This window comes from Helianthus annuus, chromosome 9 (genome assembly GCF_002127325.2).
Source record: "Helianthus annuus cultivar XRQ/B chromosome 9, HanXRQr2.0-SUNRISE, whole genome shotgun sequence".
Classification (NCBI taxonomy): Eukaryota; Viridiplantae; Streptophyta; class Magnoliopsida; order Asterales; family Asteraceae; genus Helianthus; species Helianthus annuus.
Genome location: NC_035441.2, coordinates 89,545,456 through 89,554,905, shown reverse-complemented (window position 1 = coordinate 89,554,905; position 9,450 = coordinate 89,545,456). Strand labels below are relative to the sequence as shown.

The window sequence follows — 9,450 nt, the reverse complement described above, 5'->3', positions numbered from 1 at the left end:
TCTTATTTTAAAAAAAACAAGATTATGCAAATTTACCTAAGAGACTAGCTCTAGCTTTAAATAAGTGCCCCACTAGTGCAATATATCCCCTAAAAGTCTTCCTACTAAATACATTCGCAAACGAAGGCTTGCCTAACCTTTGACTTTCGGAAAAGTACGGTTTAAGTACTGATTCCTTTAAAATGTATTAAAAATAATTATGTAGGCATGTCTAAGACCAACCATGCCACATGTATGACTTTCGAAGGTTTAAATTCAAAGAAAACTAGTTTTAAAGAAGTTCGCAGCGTTACAGCGAATTTCTTTTGTTATTTAGTAGTGTTTACATCTGTTTTGAAATTACTACGAGCGTGTTGCGAATGGAACTGCTGACAAGAATAAAAAGAAAATGTAGAAAAAAACACTAAAAGATAACCGAAAGAAAATCAACCAAAAAAGTTGTACGGTAACGATGTTGTTCGTATGAAACCCGTGGTCAGATATGAGCAAATTGTTCTGGGTACCGGTACCAGATTTGCCGAACCGAATGATCTTAAGTACCAATTCGGTACCGACTTTTGGCGTTCCTGGTACCAGTTCACTACCGTTTTTTACCTTCATATACCGGTATCGTAACCGGTATTTTTGGTATCAGTACCGATTCTGTATCGGTTGGTACCGAGCTCATCCCTACCTATGAAACTAAAACAAGAAAAAATTAAAAGTTGAAGAAAATCAACAAAAAAAAGTTGTACGATACCGTTGTTCGTACGGTAACCGTGATCAAAGATGAGCAAATGGTACCGAATAGCAGCACTGAAATTCCCGAACCAAAATATTTCCAATATCAATTCGGCGCCAACTTTTGGCGTTCTCTATATTAGCGCTGGTTTTTACCTTCATGTACTGATACCGAACAGGACTGTACCGGTATTTTTGATACCAATACTGGTTCGATACCGGTTGACACCAAACTTATCCCAACCTCTGATATTAAAAAAATGATTAAAGTTAAAAAGTAAACAAAATAACTATTATTATAATATTAAAATAATAAAAGTATTAAAAAATATTAAAATAAACTATTCATTTCAATTCATTTATTAATAATAAATATATAGTAAAGTATTAGTAATAGCAATTCATTAAAAACCCTAAATCACTATTTATTTCAATTCATTTCTTAATAATAATAATAATAATAATAATTATTATTATTATTATTAATAATAATATATAGTAAAGTAATAGTAATAGTAATTCATTAAAGACCTTTTTTTATTTGCACAACTTTATTTTTGTTCGTACAATTTTTATAATTTTCTGGATAGCCATGGCAGTTAAACAAAAGAATAAACTGCAATTCCCGCTCCTAAGATTTATAGGCGGGGTCACATTGAGTCCCTACAACTTGATTTTGGAAATCCGAGTCCTTGTACTCTAAAAAGCGCTACCCTCCGAGTCCTTGTCGTTTGGTTCTGTTAGAATTTACCGTTAAGTGGGTAACGAAATATACCGTAGCAAGGGCAAAATAGTCTTTTCACCAATAAAAAAACACCACGTCCTTGGCGTTTGGTTTTCCCTACACTTTGAGTCCCCCACCACCACCAAAATTTCATCCAGAACAAAGCATCAACATTCTAATACCAAACTTTTACCTGCTTACCACTTACAATATAAAAACCTCGTATCAAAATTAACATCAAAACCCTTACCCAATGCTTGTACAGAATTCATAGAAGTATGTAAAGTTGTATTTTCCTCCATCTCCTCGAATTCCAATATCAAGATTCAAGATTTAATCTCCAAACACAAACCCCAAAAACGAGGTTAAATCTAGACCCTTTCGAATTGGCTAATTGAAGTACTGAAACAACAAAAGATTAAATTATGAATCGAGGATGAACGGTCCGTTTTTCAGAAACCACTCGGAACAACAACCACCATAGAGCCCTTTTCCAATCCATTCCAGTTCAATCTGAAATGATGTTTGCGAAATTGAGCGACAAATTGAATATGTGGAAGTAATTAATTTATTTTGTATGGACATTGGGTACGGATCGATTAAGATCTGAAGAGGCTGTGTGGAAGCTTGAAGTTGAAGATGATTTTGTTTGACTTCTGGTTTTGTATTCAGGGGGTGTTGGGCCTAGCTTTTTTAACAAAGCTTATAGTTTTTTTAACTTTTTTTTTTTTTACAAAATAAGCTTAACTTGGTGTTTGGTTTAGTTTTTTAAGCTTATGCTTATTAGCTTATATAAGCTAATTTGAAGAAGTTTATTTGAAGAAGCTTATTTGTGTAAGGGTGTAAATTACTCAAATGATAAAAAATAAGCTATAAGCTAATCCAAACACTTAAAAAGAGTTTATCAAATGATAGAAAATAAGCTATAAGCTACTTTAAAATATACGCATAAGCCAAAGAATAAAAGCTAGGCCAAACACCTCCTCAATCGAAAAACATCGGAAGTGAAACACCATTGTTTGGTTATGAAGATGATAGTGAGGTTGTTACAGAAATTGGAATTTGAGTTGAATATGGTTGAAAAGATGTCTGGGTTTGTTGATCCATTTGGTGAAGATGATGATATGATTTTTAAATAATAATAATAATAATAATAATAATAATAATAATAATAATAATAATTGTTAAGCACAGGGACACAAAGGAGAGAATGTTATAAAACATAGGGAGACAAACTAATAGGATATAAGGGTAATATAGTCATTTTAGTGTCAAAAACTAACAAAGTTGGCTTCAGGAGGGACTCAGAGTATAGCGCTTTTCATAGTACAGGGACTTAGATTTCCAAAATCACATCGCAAAGACTCAATGTGACCCACCTATAAACCTTAGGGACGCAAATTGCAGTATACTCAAAAAAATTATTTGAAGATTTAGGTTAAGGTTTTTCTTTTTTTTTTTTTTTTAATTTTTGGCCTTTAAAATATTTAGACATTTACGTAAGCTTAAAAGATAAATTTGGATTCAACTCGAATACAACTTATTGTTTTTTGGATGGTATAATTATTGAATTTGAATAAACATAAATTTGAATTTGTCTTATTTATCCGAATTCGAATCAAAATTCAAGTTATTTGAGTACAATTTGAACAATAAAAACCCCTAGTGGCAACAGGTTGGGGCGACATGGGGTGTCAGATGTGATGACAATGAGTAGTCATTGTTTTTTCTCTTTGATTGAATTCTTTCATGGTTTGGAAGAAACATTGACTTTCTTTACATGAAGTAATTTGAGTGAACTAATTTTAGATAACATACATATCTCAATCCAAATCATTAAGAATGGAATTCAAGTTCCGATTCCAACAAACTAAAACGTCGCAAAATAAAATTCCAATTCTAGTAAATTGTGAAGACCAAACTCACCTTTAACTTTAAACATCAAAATGTCATATGTTATGGTGATAACAAAGGGAAACAAGATAAAGATGCAACTTTTTCGACTATGGATGTACTTTCCTAACGACTAATACTAAGGAACTTTATCAAAGTAAATGATTCAAATTGACGGAGCTATACTATAAGTGCCGGTGTTAACTATACTATAAGTGCCGGTGTTAACTGACACCAATCTTTTCCACATTTCATATATAGCGTACAACACCATAATTTTGAACACCCCAATCCTTTTTCACGTTTTTTTGAAATACTATATATATATATATATATATATATATATATGGGGAAGGTTCAAATGAAAACCACTAGTTATTGTGAAAACTTGAAAACTAATTAAAAAAAGCCAAAAAAACATACAAAAATTTTTTTTTTTAATTTTTTTTTTGCAATCAAAATTTCGCAGGTTTTTTAATATAAAAAAAAATTTCAAAAAAAAAAAAAAATTTTTGTGTAGTGCACATGTGTAATACTGCACATATGTATGTGTACTACACATGTGTATTATTACACATGTGCACTACACAATTTTTTTTTTTTTTTGAAAATTTTTTTTTATATATAAAAACTAGCGATTTTTATAAAAAAAATTGAAAAAAAAATTTTTGTGTGTTTTTTTAGGTTTTTTTTAGTTAGTTTTCGAGTTTTCACAATAAAAGTGGTTTTCATTTGAACCATCCCCATATATATATATATATATATATATATATATATATATATATATATATATATATAGGGAGGGGCTCATGCGAGAACCACCTTTATTGCGAGAACCGCGAGAACCTATGTGAACATGGGGCAATTTTGTAAATACCCAAACAATTATTAAAACACGCACCTGATGTCGGACTTCAATCATATATTCAATTATAATCAATATAGCCTTTCACGTCCGAACTATCCACAGGCTCTACACATTCTCTCCATCTCTCCACTCCATCTATCTGCATTTCATTCTGATTACATACGAATCTCTCAACATTTCACCATCACCAGTTCGTCGATTACAATCGATTCACCATATCGAAGCATTTGGATTGACATTTTATCGGAGATTTGAGATTTTACAAGCATATATTTCAGATTTCGTCATACAATCGAGGTTAGTGCCCAAAATTTTGAACAAAATTAGTCGTATAAACTTTGTTACGAACATAATCACAGATCGTACTTGTTTTCTTACATTCGTAATTAGAGCAACGTGATTGTAAACACTGTGGATTTATAATCCGTTCGCAATTAGGGCTAATTAGGGCAACGTGATTACAATAATAGTCAATATGACAGTATATTAAGGAATAACCATCTGAATCGTAATACAACCGCCAAAATATGTGGTGTATCATTGATAATGTGCATTGTAACATAGATATTGTGCAATGTAACATATATACTTTGTGCATTATAACATTTATATTGTCATGTTAATCGAGCACGTTTGCAAGTTTATACAAATCGTTTGTGCTTTTTTTATATGATATATATTACGTCGTTTGCATATTGTTGATTCGGAATTCGTGTTGTATTGTGTGATATATTGGTGTGCATATGTTGACATCATAAGTTTATCACAGAATATGTTATTAAGGTAATGTTTGGTATTATATATGCACATGTGCATAAATTGTAATAATAAGTCAATATGCACATGTGCATAGTTTGCAATAACATGTGAATAATGTATTTTAGTTTTATTTTGATGTAATGTATGGTTATGCACATGTGGATTTCATGTTAAATTATGTTAATAAGATGTTGTTGTGTGATATATGCATATATACATATATGCACATGTGCATAGATTTACAAAATATGTTATTATGCACACGCGCATAATTTGTCATATTATGTTATTGATTTATTTAACAGCTATTAAGGTATTTAACGTTTTTGAACATGTTAATTGTAGATCATCGATTGAAAAAAAAAATCAAATTTTTTTTTGAAGAAAGTCACATATGTATTAAAATCAAGAGATGAAGGATCGTCAAAAATGCTAGACGCAGACACGGACGCAGACGCGGGCCCAACGAAAGAGAATATGCATAATTTGCCAGAATATGTTAATAAGGCTGTTTATGTTGATGCACATGTGCATAATGTATATAGTGATAATAAACTTAAAGTTAATGCACATATTCATTGATAATTTATGTTTATTGATCCTACGTTTTATTTTATTTTATTTTGTTTATTATTGTAGATCAACAATGGAAAAAAATTGAAGAAAGCATCTTTTTTTTTGAAACCAAGGGATGAAAGGTCAATTAAAATGCCGAATGGAATGGAATAGGATTATAGGACGGTTAAACAAAAAGGTGACGGTTAAACAAAAAGGTAAAAAGGTTGATTAATGTTTGATGATCCAGATGGGAGTTTATGCACATGTGCATCCCTTTATTAAATTCATGTTAAATGATATCACTTATGTAAACACATTAAATATATCGTGCAGGTGCGCAAGAAGAAACAAACACAAAAAAAGGCGGGCAATTAAGCGAACTCGTGATGAAACCTCAAAAAAAGGAGATTACGTGTTGAAACATAAAAAAGGAGGTGACGGAGTGCGTGCGGTAAAGAACAAGAAGTTGGCAAGATCAACGGTAACGGCGACGGTTGATACTGATGACAATATGGTTGTATTCAGATTCAACATAGGGTATCCAATATAGCATGCCATTAGGTGTAGAATGTACAATATTTGTAATTGTTCCTGTAGTGTAGAATGTACAACACTTGTAATTGTTCATGTATACATAAAAAGTAAAACATATAACATTCTAATTAAGAAGGTATATGGCGTGTGTACGCACGTGTTCAACATTTATTCGGTGATGATTACGGGGCGTTGGTAATGTGATGCACATGTGCATAACATTATGTACTGATGGTTAACAGTTTATTTGTGATGATCATGGATCGTTATCAATATAATGCACATGTGCATGATTATGTAATATATGAAAATAAAAGTAATGAATGTAAGAAATAACAGTTATTAGTTTAATGTTTATTAGTGATAATTACTGGGTGTTAATAATGTGATGCACATGTGCATAATTATGTACTGTTGGTTAACAGTTTATTTTTTTGATGATTACAGATGGTTGTCAACATAATGCACATGTGCAGGATTACATGATGTATGAAAATATAAGTAACTTATGTAATAAACCAATTGTTTGTTTAATGTTTAATGATAAAAAAGAAAATGGTTGATAATTAAACATGGATTATGGTGTAAAATTACAAATTAAAGCCTTGAAATAAACTTGGAAATCTTAGCTGAAAAAAAATAGAAAAAAAAAAAACAATCGAAAGCAGATTAAAGCAATAGGGGATCATGTATCCATAGATTCATAACATCATTTCTTTCTACAACTCCTCTTTTTATTCTTCATGCCCTTCCCTTTTTTTTGTATTTTACTTCCTGAGTGTTACAACCTGCATTTTGATTCTCAACCACAACTAGATCGTCACCCGTTAGAGCTGCTGCTTGCATTCTCATTTCCATGACCTGCAGCTTGACCCTGTCCACCACCATCGTCTTTCTCAATCTCCACAAGTGGGAAGCTGCTCTCCAGCATCTCATCGCCAATATCGACATCTTCTTCCCCTGCTTCCTTCTTGTTTTTCTTCATCCCCTCAACCTGAATTCAACACAACCAATCAAATAAAACAACAAGCAAGTCTTCCAGTTTTCCAACAATTGAAAAGCTTGCATCATCAATGTCGACCGTTGCGCTGTTTACTAAAAGTGCTTGCCTTTTCGTCTTGCTCACTAGTTTCTTCCAGTTCGTGACAAACCGATCGAGCTCCCAGAGCGTTTCTGTGTCCAAAGCCTCTATGTCAAGCTCTATTTCATCACCCTCTTGCGCCAACTAATCGTTCCTCTTACGTACGATCTGCAACAACTGTGGCATCTTCTCTGGTGGCATACTTTGCAGCCCTAACCCCAATTTCTGTTTATCTTCCATGTTTATGTCCCTCTTGTTCGGATCCTTGGCTCTGGGCTTGGGCAGCTTCGGCACAGTTCCTCGTGTCGCTGTTGATGACAGTTTGATCTGTTCTGGTTCTGGTTCTGGTTCTGTAGCCTGCATTGGCGATGGCATCCGCATAGGCGGCTGAACAACAGGTGGGATGATCAGTTTAGATGCAGTCGAGTGATTTTGCTTGTTTAAAACAGGAGTAATCGGGTCACTAAATTTAGGCTTCTTGGATCTCTCAGGCATCTGTATATCGTCTCACGAACTTCAATCGAATTCATATACAGCAGAAAACTCATTCACACGCTGATTAGTAGGCAATTTCGCCTGAATCGGTCTAAAAAGCATCTCGAAATAGAACAGCAGCTGATGAGCCATTCCATGAACCTCATCCGTCTTGGGGTTATAAAGCATCGCATTCTCAAACACCAACCGAGCATCGGAGGCAAAATCAAGTGGACTAGAATACATATTATTGGACAAATTCAACTTAACCAAACCCAAGTCCAGTAGTATAGGTTTATCTGTAAAAGTCGACTTATTTTTCGAGTGCCAACCCCACCCATATTGACCCGTCTTCATTCTGGTGTCTCTCAGCAGTGCCAAAAGCTGCATAAACTCCACCCATGCATCCTCGGTTGTCGGCTTGTTCTTCCATTTGCAATCCCACATAGTCAACCCCCCTATTTTTTGTAGTTGTCCGCCACCCAAGACCCTTGGTTTGCTGCCATTCTGTACATAATTGGATAGTTATCCATAAGATTCAATAGTTATCCATAAGATTCAATACCACTCGAGGAAGACGACTCGCCACTGCTTGAACTGCTCGATCCGCTAGAGCTGCTGCTTGCATTCTCATTTCCATGACCTGCAGCTTGACCCTGTCCACCACCATCATCTTTCTCAATCTCCACATGTGGGAAGCTGCTCTCCAGCATCTCATCGCCAATATCAACTCCCCTATTTTTTTTGTAGTTGTCCGCCACCCAAGACCCTTTGTTTGCTGCCATTCTATACATAATTGGATAGTTATCCATAAGGCACTTGTTCATAATCCATAAATCAACGACATAGTCTAATTTTCAACATAATGCACATGTGCATATAATTTAATACAATATCATTTGCAATCAACATAATGCACATGTGCATATAATTTAATACAACATCATTTACAGTAAATATAATGCACATGTGCATATCATTTAATACAATATCATTTACAAAGTATATACATCATTTACAGTCAACATAATACCTTTTAGTCACAAATCGAATGAATTGCAACTCTTGATGTTCTGTATTTATAGGTGTATTGTGTCTGTCAACTGTATTATCGGAAGATGGACCAACAATGTCACCAACAATGTCTGCACCAGATGTATGAGAAGGAAGGATTATAAGAGAATGTATGAGGAAGAACATCAGATGTGAATGGTGATGTAGAGGATGCTGTAAACACCGTTTCCGGCTGCCACCGCTGTGAAATCCGGTGTGTTACGTGATTGCCGTCGTAAACACCGTGCCAACTGCAACCACCGTGAAATACGTGAACACCGACTATATATATGCGGTGAAAACCACCGTGTACGACTCTCCGCCACCGTGAAACCGCCGTGAATGCCTCTCAGCTGATTGTAGAGACCATGAACTATTGAGCTGCTGAAACCCTAAAATGGAGACAACAGTGACATAAGGAAAAAAAGAACGCGTGTATTTTTGTATAAAGAATATAATTACAAAAATGCCATGTGTTCACACTGGTTCTCGCGGTTCTCGCAATAAGAGGTGGTTCTCGCATGATCTTCTCCCTATATATATATATATATATATATATATATATATATATATATATATACTACTTTAATAAACATATATGAAGGACAAGATGGTAATTCAACAAGGTGTTGAAAAAACACTTAATGCACAATGTACAAGTGTTAAGGCACAAGAAAACACAAAACCATTTACCCTTTACACGGATCTACATCTGCCGTCCATTTTTTTAACTTTCTCACACGGATCTACATCTGGACCGTCCATTTGACTTCACACGGATCACCA

At 34.0% G+C, this 9,450-nt stretch overlaps 1 pseudogene; it reads right to left on the bottom strand.

Annotated features, from left to right (window-relative positions):
• Window positions 1-6,876: 6,876 nt before the first annotated feature.
• Window positions 6,877-8,058, bottom strand: LOC110875742 (annotated as a pseudogene).
• Window positions 8,059-9,450: the final 1,392 nt, after the last annotated feature.